General features: G+C 45.7%; 2 long non-coding RNA genes across 4 annotated transcripts; both read left to right on the top strand.

Moving 5' to 3' along the window:
- Positions 1-514: 514 nt before the first annotated feature.
- LOC120897602 lies at positions 515-3,371 on the top strand. Of its 3 annotated transcripts, XR_005738555.1 has the most exons (4): positions 515-637; positions 765-877; positions 948-1,055; positions 1,188-3,371. It is a non-coding gene; the product is annotated as an uncharacterized LOC120897602 (long non-coding RNA). The 3 variants fall into 3 exon arrangements; XR_005738554.1 differs by having other exon boundaries at positions 948-3,371; XR_005738556.1 differs by having other exon boundaries at positions 515-641; positions 851-877; positions 948-3,371.
- Positions 3,372-4,264: 893 nt separating this feature from the next.
- LOC120897627 lies at positions 4,265-12,746 on the top strand. The gene is made up of 2 exons (XR_005738565.1): positions 4,265-6,046; positions 11,394-12,746. It is a non-coding gene; the product is annotated as an uncharacterized LOC120897627 (long non-coding RNA).
- Positions 12,747-13,954: the final 1,208 nt, after the last annotated feature.

Here is a 13,954-nt window from a genome sequence, read left to right as displayed (position 1 = left end):
CAGCGTCATCTTCCCCCCCCCCTCCTTTCCATTGCCGCACACACCATCCGCATTCAAGGTTATCATTGACCGTGCACATTTTATTGTGATTTTGTGAGCCCTTCCCGACAGCTGGCCACAGTTTGCTACCACACGAAAAAAAAACCTCCTCAAAACCATTCGCCTATTGTTACACTGGTGCATTCAGCTTGGTGTATAAGTTTCCTTTCTTTCTCGGTTTTCCGAACTGTATTTTCTTACATCCACATGGACAATAATAATAACAAGACAAATGGGAATGTTGCCCGTGCATGCCGAGTTAGCCAGCCTCGCCCAGGCAAGTTCGTTACAGGACCAAACGCCAAAAAAACGGCTTGAAATGCACGCAAGCACCTTGAACAGATCGATGCGGTGCCTTGGTGCATGGTGAACTCTGTTACACTGTTTTAGCCAGGGGTACCGGGGGAAAGGTTTTTCGCCCCAAGGGGAGGGTGTTAGCTAAAAATAAGCAAATCCAGATGGACGGCATCGGCAGCCGTCGGTTTTTCGGTAGGCGAACGATTGGTGCACATTTTGACGGTTTCATTTGTTTCATTTCCTTTGTGGCATATCGCTCTACTCTTTGCTCTTTGCTTGGCAGTCCCAACTGTGTTGTAATGTAAGTTTTGACCTCGTTTCTGGTTGAGCAGCATGTGGGTTGAGTAGAAAGGGAAATAATTTTTACCCATTTTTTTTTTACCCAAATTTGCAATCGAAAACCCTTTCATCTACACTCGTTACATAAGCGAGCAATGGGAAGAGGGTGTGAGCATGTGCATTTTTTATTTATTTATTGTTTATACCTTACCCCGCCCTTTGCATTCGTGGGTAGCGCCTGTACCTTCGGCCAGTTTGAGAGGTATGTACCATCTCGGGCACGTTTGCAGGAAGTGAAGTTGAAGTGATTGTTTTTTTTTCTCTCTCTCTAGTGCTAATCAATAGCATTGCATCTAGATTAGATTAAATTCACCCGCCGCTACCGCGGATCATGCCATTATCATGCCAAGAAAACGACTACAACCAAACTCGAAGCAAATGTAAGAAGATTACTCGGGCTGGCTGGTGGTTTCTCGTATCAGTTGCAGCGCTGTGCTATGCAAGATTAGATAATGTTAATTACTGTTACATAATGGAGCTCTTTGGAGTTTTATTCTTCTTCTTCTTTTTAGTGATGGCGGCTAACACGGCCGGAAGCAAAATGATTTCTTTTTGAAGCGAACTCTTACAAGAATACCCGACAGTTTGGTGGTACAGAATGTTTAACAGATGTTGGAAATATAATTGTCTAACGTCACTGTGTTCATTTCATTGGCAGTAATTGCATCAGAATATGGTGCTGCCACTCTCCTCTCCTCTCCAATTTTGCTCCAATTTCAACTCCTCGATGGTGGGACAATTCCGCCCCAGCCACGGTTGGCACAAATCAACCGTAACGGAGCGTTACAGTGCCACACGCTCGCCAACGTTCTAACGGCCGTACCATCATCGTGCTCTCCTGTTCTCTCTCGGCAATAGATTGAGTGTGCAATAATAACTACAAGAACAGCACATATAAAACCAAAATCGCCCTCCGCAACAGCGCCAACGATAACGAACCCCGTAGAGGAAGAAAAAACAAGACTAATGCCACACACACATACACATGCACAGTGCCGAAACAACTCGCTCGCTCAAAGACAGTGTGTGCCCCAAAGTGCAGCACCATCGAGCGAAACCAGAATTGAACCAGGGACCGAACGGGCGGGAGAGCGTTATACAGTGTGCGAGCAGCAGCAGCAGCAGCAGCAAGTGTGGAAGTGGGTCGCTAATAAATATGACAGAGGAAAAATTCAAGTTCACTGTCAAGGTCGTGCGCGGTACGCAGGCGCGCCCAGCCGCGCTCGGGAACATCGCATTGCAGGAGCGCGCGAAACGGGCGAAACGTAGCGGTGGGACGTAACCCCACCCCAAACGGGTAACATAACGGGTGGAGCGCGGGATGTACGCGGGGAATTCGGGCATGCAGGGAAGGAAAGGAGGATGGAATATATGGATGAAACGCACACCACCACCACCACCACCACCGGTACAAGGGACACACACACATCGACCAACAACAATCACGTCGAACGGAGAGTACCACAGGCGGGTGCCAAAAAAGAAATAAGAAACTTAAATGCAAAAACAAAAAAAAGACCCCTGGTATCTTGGAGCGGAAATCGCTGGCAGCGGGCCGCGGTACGCAAAAACCGCAGGTTGCGTCAAACACAATGAGAGAAGGAAAGAGAACGGACAAAGAGCGAAAGAGCGAAAGAGAGCGAGAAGGAGAGCGATACAATATAACAAACATCAGAGCCGCAGCAACGCGTGTGCCCGTCCTGTGGGAATGGGAAGACATCTTGGAATCGATCTACTCGATCATGACGCACCCCGTTTATTTCGTGCCTGTGTGTGTCTAGCGGCTTGTGCAATTCTCTGGCACGATCACACATGCGAACGGACCCCGGCACACTTCCAATTATGGGCAAAATTCTAGGAACGCTCTATAGACGTGCGAATAACGCCCGAATCCACCATTTGCTGCCGTTCACATTGATTGCCGCCCAAGATGGCACACCTACGCCTCCCCTTCGCTCCACCCCTTCTAGCTTATCGCCAATAAAAGGGTGAGTTAGAAACTAATTAGGGCAGATATATATTTATACTATCGTAGCGATGGGAGATAAAAAGATATAAAATGTCCCTCTACCTTCCCTTGCTAATGACTCCATCAGCGCACCAACACCCGAGTAGAAACTCCGCGGGGGTCCGTTGGTGTTCGTCCACCAAACGGCGAACCGCTAATGTTTACAGAACATCTGTATGATGGATGCAGTTTTATGGGCGCATTTTTCCGCATCCGTCCTCGACCCTGCTTTTGTCTGCTCCGCTGCTGCTACTCCTGCCGCTTCCCCTCGTGTTCTTCCCCGACGATAGCCTCCGATGCCGGAGTTAGCATAGGTCATGGGCATGGAAATCGGAACCAGCTGTCAAACTGTGGTACGGAAATGCCACGCCGAACGCGCATTGGCGGGCGGGACGCGTTTTGCACAGTCCGCAGGCCACATCTTGAATGCAACCGAACCCCCTTCCCCAGCCGATGGGGGGATGACATCATCGCGCGTGTCGGTTCACACGTTGCGTTGTTTTATGGCTAAATATTGGCCCAACGGAAACGGTGAGGCAGGCGCACCCGGAACGAACTGGTGCTGATGCAGGGTAGTTGCTATTAGTCGCATGCATTGAGTTTGATATAGAATATTTATGTAGAAGTAAATTAATTTATACAGGTCAGTGGAACTGAACTAAAACACTAAAAAACAGAGCATCTTTTTTGAAGGAAAAAATATATATCGCACACAACTTAACACACACTGTAAGAGCGAAAACGTTGCTTGTGTTTCATCAATTCCTTCTTTTCGGGAATGATAAAACACACACACACACACACACACACACACACACACACACACACACACACACACACACACACACACACACACACACACACACACACACACACACACACACACACACACACACACACACACACACACACACACACACACACACACACACACACACACACACACACACACACACACACACACACACACACACACACACACACACACACACACACACACACACACACACACACACACACACACACACACACACACACACACACACACACACACACACACACACACACACACACACACACACACACACACACACACACACACACACACACACACACACACACACACACACACACACACACACACACACACACACACACACGCACCTCTCCGAGAAGGCTGGCTCCATTTGGCATCTCATTCTATCTTTCTACTCTCTCTATCATTTACTATCCATGGCCTGGCTATCCGAAAAGGGCTCCTTCCAGCCCGCCAGCACCACAACCGCAGAAACGGAACCCAATTCGAGCTGGCAATTCGTCAACCGAGAGCCAACAACAAAACAACAACAAACAACCGGGCGCGTGACGTACATGTGTGCGTGTGTGTGTGTGTGTCAGAGAGTGGGTGAGCCACCCATTCCCCCCAGTTCCGTATGTATTTGTGCGTACGCGCGTGTTTGTGTGTGCGGCCGTGTCGTTGCGACGCATTAGAACGCAAATTGGAAATCAATTTTTCGGGAGCCCGTGCGCGTCCTCGGTGGCAGTGCTGTGCAGCCATCTTCATTATCGTCGTGGCTGCCGAACGGTGTGGCAGCGAGCGATCGAGCGAAAGGCACAAATCGCAAACGGCAGCCACTTTTGCGGTGGAAGGAAACCACCGAAAGGGTTTGTTTCAGTAGCGGCAACGCTTGGAGCGACAAAGCGCGACCAGGAATGGTCTGGAATTTTCCACAGTTGTTAGACCGACCACACGGCCCCACCCCCGTAGCAAGCACATTGAGTGTTTGTGTGTGTGTGTGTGTGTGTGTGTGAGTGTGTGTGTGTGTGTGTGAGTGTGTTTAATTGCATTTAAAAAAAAAGACAAAACAATGCACACACTACAATCGAACGGAAAAGCGAACGCTAATTAGTGTCTGTGAGTGTGTGTGTGTGTGTACGGTTGTGTTGTGACGTTTGTAGCAAATTCTGAATCACATTAGACAAGAACAACAACAAAAAGGGGCATTTTTCTTCATCAGCGCCAACTTCGATAAGGTTGATGAAAAGCGCAATCGATGGCAGCGCTTGTGAGGGAGAAATGCGAAAAAAATAATAAACACAAAAACACTCACACACACACAGCATCCTCTTCTGCCCCTTCCCCATCCACCCTCTAGCATCGTAGTATGCACGGCAGTGCGCGCGTCGTGTGCCAGCAAACGTCGGTCGTCGTCGCTGACGGGAATGTCAAGAAATTGCGTTGTACGAAATGTGTGCAAATTCCCTCGGGAACCTCGGGAACTGTGGGGCGGTAGGAGGAGGAAAGCGGGGGAGAAGAGGTGGCGCGTTAGGCAGAGTGTGTTATATGCCGGTACACGCGGGTGGGGCTGTGTGCGATGATCACACAGAATGATGCTGTCGATGTGTTGGTGATGAAATGGGACGGTTCTTCGTGTGTGTGTGTGTGTGTGTCTGTATGCGCGTTCGTTATCCGTGTTGGACCCGGGCTTGGAGTAGGGATTGGATGTTGTTTGTTTTGTTCCCGCACTCAACCATCGTCAGCCGAATGGAGCAGAAGCGCCGTGGCCCTAGTAGTAGCAGCAGCAGCAGCAGAAGGTTGTCGCTCGCCTGCCGGGTTCACCTGTGCGCGGTTGCTGTGTGGTGTTGGCTGCTGCTGCTGAGTGAACACGCCAATTAGTTGACCGACGTACGCCGGACTAGCGTGGCTACACTGGAACCAAACATTAGCTCTCAAACGATTAACCGTGTGTGTGGGTGAAGTGTATTTTTACTTTTTTTCTGTGCTTTGTTAAATTTTAAAAAATGCTTCGTGTGTGACGTTATTTCGACCTGTATTATCAATGAAATTCTCCTATCGCTGCCCACATGTGTGTGTTTGTTGTGCCAGTGTGCTTAAAATGGAGAAAAATGCGCTCTAAAAACAGGTGAATTTAAACAAAACAAAAATTTGGTGCAAAGGAGTGTAAAATACTCAAAATACCCATTAGAATGCTGTGAAATGTAGTGTAGTGGTGTGATAGTGTTATAAAACTGCACCTCTTCCCATGTAACGATGCCGTGTGCGTTTCGATGTGCAACAAAAGAAAGGAACACAATTTCATCGCTCGATTGAAATCGAAAGCCAACAGCAGTGAAGCAGTGCGCATAGGTAAAGGACGGTTTCGATCGATTTCATATCACCTGATCCCGGTCCTTCACACGGTGTGCGAGAGGATGCACAAAAATGCACCACCACACCGACGGCCGACTGCACTTCTCGCTGGTTCAGCTGCGCATTGGAAAAAAGGGAAAGCTCCCAGTTGCCGTTGTTGCTGCTCGCTCTGGCGTTACTGATGGGCATAGAGCGACGAGTGTGAGCGAGAGGTAAGTGCCCCAAATAGGGTTAGCGGTTATCCTGCTCTTACATTTCTTGCTCGCGTGCTGCATGTTTTTTTTTTTGTTCTTGCTTTTTTATAATCGAACAACAAAAACCGCTCTTGACCTTTTATTGCTATTGATTAATTTTCAACGTTTTTGGGAGTGGTTTAAGTGTTTTCTTAAAACCTTGCTGTATTGTAACATAACCTTTTTCTCCCTGCTGGAAACGGTGAATCCCCCTTGTAGGGGAGAATTTGCATTCGTTTATGTGGATCTCTCTCTCTCTCTCTCTCTCTGTGCATATGTCCGTGTATATTGTCGCGTATGTTATGCAATGGTGCATGTGGTAGTAGCGCAACCACACATACACACACACACCCAATACATCAACCTTACCATTTGTATGTATGTGTGGGTTTGCGAACGAAACACGAATTGCGCACACGGGGCACGGCCGACCGAACTAGAACCGTTTTCCAAGTTCAAGTTCATTGTGTTTTTTCCCTCCGGTTCATTCATACGCGGCACGGATATCTTTGGGGCCGTCCGTGCCCGCCACCAGCTGGAGCTGGTTGCAGTGCAGGCGTGTGTACTGTGCTTTCCTGTCGATGGAATGGTGTTTATTTTAGCAAATATTCGTAATTCCCCAACAATTTCCGTCTGGTGGGTTTTTTTTTTGCGTGCCGAACAGGGGTGAAGATGTTTTTTGCCCCCTTTTTATGGTGTTTAGATAAATTTACGTATGTGTCTTAGTGAGCTTGACCGTGTTTTGTGTTGCTGTGCGGTTTTAATTGTTTTGTAGTTTTTCGTGTTTTAATCTGAAAGTGAATTTTTTATTAAAAATACCAAAGAATGCTTGTGTACAGTTTTCCATGCAAAGACCAAGACCAAGTAAGTTCAATTGTGAGTTAATTTAGATGACACGTTAGTCGAGGTTATAGTTAAGTAAATATTAAATCATCGCATCAATCTAACGTGTAAGGTCAGAGGCAAACTATCGATTAAATATGGAAACGTTTCAACTACTGAACAGCTGACCAGGCGGCTCCATCACTATTCCCACGTGGATGATGATATTAAAAAAAAAGTAATAGCATTTTGTTCCTTAAACATTTTTGTTTCAATGTTTGCATTATTTGTGTTTGTGTCTTTGTATTGAAAAGTGTTTTCAATATAACAAAGAAACTGCAAAAAAAGTTACCTTAGTGGTATATTTTAAGTGCCCTTCTGAAGGAACAGGGCATAGTCTCACAGCAGTAATCTAGTTTATAGTTCATTCGACCTCTCTCTCTCTCTCTCTCTCTCTCTCTCTCTCTCTCTCTCTCTCTCTCTTTTCCATCCCTTTTATTGCGCTCTCTCACTCACTTCCTATCGATAGCTCTCGCTCAATGTAAGGGCATAGAGCGCACTATCTGTCTTCTCGTTCGCACCTGTTTTATTATCCCTATTTGGTCAGTGTACGACAGTGACGAAACAGCTGCAGCTGGAAGTGCAAGTGCATTGAGCGCCACCAAAGGAAAAGTACCACCATGTCGCCATACTTATCCACTATCGGATGTTTCTGTCCCTTAACGACAGCGTACCTACGGCGGCATCCCAACTGCAGCGCCAATGCCATTGCGCTGATATAACAATGTTTCCAACAAGATGGCGTCCCTTCGCACTTAGCCAGCGTCATCTGACAGAGGAAAGTGGTTCTGAGGTTTATTTTCTCAAACATTCGCGATACAAAAACAAACACGAAAATATCAAACAGCGGTAGTTGAACGTTGCACAGAATAAAACAGCACTGGACAAATCATTGCCATCTAGCATTGTAATCGATTGCGATGACTTACATTATCAGGTCACAACATTACGGATGATTTACAAACTACCCATTACCGCGATAAATGTTTTCTTCTACAAGACGTGCTGTGCGATACGAGAGAATGATGACGTACGGAAGCCATGCCGCCCACAATATTTATCAGCGGTACCGCCGCGCCAAATGCGCATATTCCAGATCCGTCCGTTGGTGACACGGTTGTGTTGTGCGGTGTAATGTGTCGGTATGCGTTCACATCTTGTACGTAAGCGCATGAGCTTTCAGCACACAATGAAAATAGACTTTTTTCAAAACAATAATACCTATTATTCGTTTGCCATAAAAGCCTTGAATTTCTGAGTTTTGCACAATAAAATTAATAAGGTTGCAAAACAAAAAAAAAACAACAAACAAAATTGAAAACATACAGCTTTTCCGTCATCGCAAGATTGAGTGATGCAATTTTAAGTGTCGCTTGCAGTTTGCTGCAAAAATCGATCGGGAAAGACATTTTGCATCGAAAGGAAGATGCTAGAGTGTGAAAGATATACACTGAAATGTGTGACAGAGCTAGCATGCGCCAAACAGTTGTGTTGTGCGAAAGAGAAATATTAACAGCGCAAGAAACAGGTACACTCGTTTCGTACCGAACGCTCTGATTTACGAAGAAATGATGCCTCTGATAAAGGTAATGCATGCTGCTGGTGATGACGCTGATGATGACAATGACGATGATGATGTTGATGATGGTGATGGGTTCCATTTTGTTTTTGGTCTTCATCAGTATTGGTATTTGTGACACTAGGGGTGTTAGTAAGAGGTAGTAGTAGTAGTAGTAGTAGTACTAGCTGTAGTGATAGTAGCTGTAGTGGTACTAGTTGTCCCTTGCACAACAGTCACATGCAACTGTACAGTCAGTGGTGTGCAATCGATCGACCATATAACAACAACATCAACAACACAAAGGCAACCCCTCCCGTTGTCGACCGTACGATCTAATTATCCAAGTAAATGCCAATAATTCTGGACCGATTACTCACACACTGACAGCTGAGAAAAGCGATTTTTCATTGTGAAGAGACAACTGGAACTGCAAATGCGTTTCTTATTTTTAATTCAATTTAAGTCAGATATGAATGGTACACCAATTAGAATGCTGGTTTGTAATACTTCACAAAACTCAACTGATCTGTAATATAGACTAAAAAACATATAAATCATAAATAAGTGTTTAAACTCAAACCAATAACTACCCTTCATTTCAAAGTTGTCGTACAGATGGTTGGAAAGCACCATTGCAATATATCGCTTTTGTCTCTTCTTTTTGTTTCGTTTAAACATCTTTAGTATTTGATCTTCTTATTTAATACCAGCTACGGAACAAAACATGTGACCACGCTGGCCATTTCCTGCAAACGTTCTTGCGTGATAACCGAATGACATTCATTCAGGTATCCATAATTGCGGCACTCCGCTCTGACGTGAGTCTCGTTCCAAAATTGTCATTGTCGTACAGCAAAACTTTAAAATAATGATAACAATCCAAAAAAAAGCATTTACCCTCAACACAACCCACGCTTTGGGATGAACAATAGTCTTCCGTTTCAGAAAGGGGCTTCAAACTGCACGCACGGCCGCACACACATACCTTCCGATGTTAAACACGATTCGTTTCAACAAACGTGCGTCCCAGAACGACGGACTGTTCTGTGGTGTTTTCTCCATTTTTTTTTGTACAGCCACAGTTTGCGTGTTGTACCCCCCAAAACGCAACGTTCCCGTCTTAGCATCTTAAATTTAACCCCCTTTTGCGGAAGAAGGGGTGAAACTGGTTTGTCTCAAACACATCCATGTTGCATAACATCGCGCCGCTTTGGAGTGTGCGAATGTTGGCGATTAATTCTAGCAAGAAACCCCGAAAAGCAACGCACCATTTGTCCCGAAAAAACCGGTTTACAAACTACACCTTCTCGTGTTGCGCCATCATCAGTTATGGCATACATTGGGTTGAGTGGGTTTTTTTTTTGTTGATCTTTTTAGCTTCTTGCTGTTTGGATTTTCGATAATATCGTACAAACCATATTATATTTCTATGCTTGAATCCCGTTTACGAATACGAGAACCACACTGTGCCAATTTAGCAACAAATATTATTATTGTGCACAACAAGTTAATCTCGATTAGATTTCTTTTTCTTTGAAAGAACTTGCTTCTGTAGTGCTGCTAGTCTTATAGGCCAAACCCTTCATTTGGGGCAGTATTATGTAAGACTTTTGTTTTTCATTTTGTGTTCATATTTCTTCCCTCATTTTGGCTGTTTCTTTTACACTGTTCATTATCTTCAATTCACCTTAGTAATGCGTTTCTTGCAGCGAAACGAATCTTCCTACCCATTTCGTAAACCTATACTTCCTTTTGGTTTCATGTTGTCTCACTATTATTTCCATCCCATTACTCCCAGTTATTCTGTGTTGTTATCTGTTTTTTTTCTTCTTCATTTAAATCAACGTATCTAAAGCTATGTTGGAACTTCCATTAAACAAATCATGTCTTCTTAACTTCTCCGTTTCACTTGCTCCTTTCTGTGTGCGAATTGTTCATTCCTTTCGTTTTTTTTTTATTTGTTATTTGTTTCTCCTCTGTCCCATTCATTCCTCCTTTTCCTGTTTCACAACGTTCGGATGCGATCTTCACAACGGCACGTTTCGCACAGGTTGACTTTGAACTTGAAGCCAAGATCTTCGGTACGATCTTGACTTTTATTTTCGCTCGTTGCCTTTTCGACTTCTTCGTACACGCATACAAGGGAAGCTGCTCCTGGTTCTGCCCGGTTTCTTTTCCTCTTCCCTCGTCTTTCTCTGTGCTACAGAGCTACCACTTGTAATTTGTGTGTGTGTGTGTGTGTGTGCTTACAAGTGTTGTACTGTACACAGGTTACTGGGCTGTTCCACCAAGATTCGCGATTTCTTTTCTAGCGAGTTCCACTGTGCCCATTCGACCAGGTGGTTTGCAGAACAGCAGCTCGCTCGCTGGCGCAGAGGGTTGGCTGCTGAAAGGAACTTGCAAAACTCGTTTGGTACGTTTCGTTTTAGTGTCATCTATCTACCAGAGCAGCTAGCTTGTTCTTGCAGAACAACCATGAACCCAGTACACCAGTTATGTATTCAATGCCTAGATATGCGGTTTGCGATCGGGAGCAGGTTGTGCCATCGTGTGTCGATCGGTTTAAGAAGTTTTCTTTTTAATAAAATATTTATTGGAAGTGACAATTGAAAGGGAAACCCATTTTCAATTTTTTTTTTGAAAATAGTGTAAAGAACATAAAAACAACGGTTTCAAGTATTTGCGAAATTTATGAAATACTTGCAAATGCATAAGTGCCAATGTCGATAATTTTGCAGATTTTAATCTCACAGTGATCTTCCTTTTAGTCGAAAAAAAAGTTATCCAATTGGCCCGTATTGAGTTCGCCTAAGTAAATACCTTAAGTCCCAAATTCTTCTAAAGTCTAAAGTCTTTATTCTCTTGTTTCGACTATCGTTTCAGTGATTGTACAAAAACACAACCAAACGAGCAGAGACAGGATGGAGGCGAATAAATTTCGCTAACATCAAAAAATCATTTTGGCACTCTTCCCGCGGCGCTAAAGGTGAAAATGAGCCAACGAAACAATTGCACCACACACAAACACTTGCAAACCCCATGTGCCAACGTTTACACGTTGGTTAGCACAGCGCACCACCAACACTGTGAACACGGGCAATGGGGACGCAAAGAGTGACAAGCATTGAAAACAAAAAAAAACATCCATAGAAGTAGGCCACCGCGAAGAAGTCCGACATAAAGCGAATACCATCCGGACAGTGCTCGCTGAGGGAGAGCATCCGACCTCCGAAAGGCGAATCGCCCCTGGAGAGATAGAGAGAGACAGTATGTGGTAATAATACACACAGACACACATACTGGGCAGCAAATTGCAAATACCTTGAACTTGTAACGGAAGCGACCGATCAATGGTGCACCCTGAAGAGATGGCAGCACCAGTGGAGCGGAGCTCTGCCCAGTGAACATCACCCCAAACACTGACATCTCACGCTACCCCTAGCGATGAAAGCGAAAGACATTCGCGAAAGCATAACCCCTGTACGCGTTCCGTGCGAGGGAGCGAGCGAGTCGGCTGGTTTCGCACAGATGGCGGGATTTCTGGGTGCCTAAGCGCAAGAAGAGACCCCAAGACGAACGGCTGGGGCAGTAACAGCTGCTACACTCTGCCCGATCCACCCCATCCAACCGACACCCGTCGCATATAAGGGGGTTGAAACAAAAAAGAAAAGAAATAGGGGGGAAACCAGATAAGGGGCCACAGTTGTTAAACTTGAACTTGAACGTGAAAAAGGCCCCGCTCGGTTGGCATGACACCAACATGCGCACAGCACACAGCGACCCGATAGCAGCCAATCGATGTGTACGGCTGCGATGGTATTGGTGTGCTTCGGGCGGCTCCATTCCCACTGAGCGAGAATGGCGATCGCCATTCCCATCCCCGCGTAGTGCTCTCCACGATCTCGCTGACACACAACGCAGGTCGGATATGGCGGCTCACGCACACCAGAGCATTCTCCATCACTTGTCTCCACGAAACCGACACGAACGAACATGGCACCCCTACCCCCGGGTGCGAAACGTACGATTGGTACGTGAGGGGATGATTCATTTCGCCGCGGTTCTTCGCCCCCTTCGTCCATGTAACGTTGCTGGCCACCGTGAGTGCCCGTCCGGTTACATCACACACACCGTTCAATGGTGCTGGAAATGGAATATAGCTTCGAACTTTTTTTTTTTTTGGGGCAAAATTCTCAACTCAACTGCTAAGAATAGATGGTTTTGTTGTAATTTTAACGGAGTTGTTTCGCTTAAAGCACATTTATCGCTTCATTAGCCGGTCGTTGTAAAACATTTTTAAATCTTAATTAACCGCTCAGATCGGTTCCACCTACACCAGCCCTATCGCGCGATGGCCGTCGCTCGAAAAATGGACCAACACAAAGCCGCTGTGCCAATTAAGAGCTGTGCACGTGTAACGGCCGGGCGTGAAACGTGACTCGTGAGTCACACGGCAACATCGGCTACCCAGTACTAATGGCACCCGTGCATTGGCGTCATGTGGGAAGCGATTGCGCAAAACGTGAGTGCACATTCTCTTCCTTTCCGACGGCCCATTTCCCGGCCGTCCTGCTCCCTTGGTCTTGGTGCCTATCAGCGCAATAGAGAGAACAACACCAAAAAGGGCAGGATTCGTCTTCATTCCGGTTTCATCACAAAGGGCCGCTCGTCGCGCGGGCGGTTACGAAACGCAAGCTTTTGATATTCAATATGCAAAACCGCGGCCCCGGAGATCATTCCAATGGATGGAGCAAGTGTGTGGTTGCGCCTTTGTAACCAACCTGCCTGGGGCAGTCTTTTCATTATTGTTTTTTTTTTTATAATTTGTTGACCTATATTCATTCAAGCTTCATTTAAGGAGAAATTTTAACTTTATTTCTTGTCTCATTTCGCATCATTTCAATAGTATTTATCACTTAATATTTATTTTTAGGTTCACCCATGCTCTGTTTAGGTTTGGTGTCCTACCGAACGACAACTGCAATAACGTCTCTGCCACTGGGATACTCCTTGTGCTCGCTGTGCATATCGATTCAAACTAGTGAACACATCTGGTGGTATCTCAGTGGCCGGGATGAGATCCATCACTGCAGCGCGAAATGCATGAAACGAGCGGCGGGCAGTGTATGCACCCATTTTACCCCCAGCGCTCTACACACCTTTACCGGGTTAGCTAACCGAACGCTGAATGCGTTTCTCTTCAGTTCAGCGCAAAGTTGTGTTTGTGTGAGAAAATGAGTGCCCAACGAGCGGGACTTGCAAACACTACAAAAGCTTTGTGAGAAAAGCTTCATCAGCAAGGGGTGGTTTGAACTAGCTCACCGCTGCTGCTTTCAGTCTTGTTGACCGTTGTTGGTGTGAACCAACGGTGGTGCAACGTTGCATACAATTTTAAGCTTATTGGATTTATTGGATTTTTATTGGCTTACTGGATTTCAGCTTAT

Source organism: Anopheles arabiensis, chromosome 2 (assembly GCF_016920715.1).
Source record: "Anopheles arabiensis isolate DONGOLA chromosome 2, AaraD3, whole genome shotgun sequence".
Taxonomy (NCBI): domain Eukaryota; kingdom Metazoa; phylum Arthropoda; class Insecta; order Diptera; family Culicidae; genus Anopheles; species Anopheles arabiensis.
The sequence above is the reverse complement of the archived record's forward strand: the minus strand, read 5'-3'. Positions and strand labels throughout refer to the sequence as shown.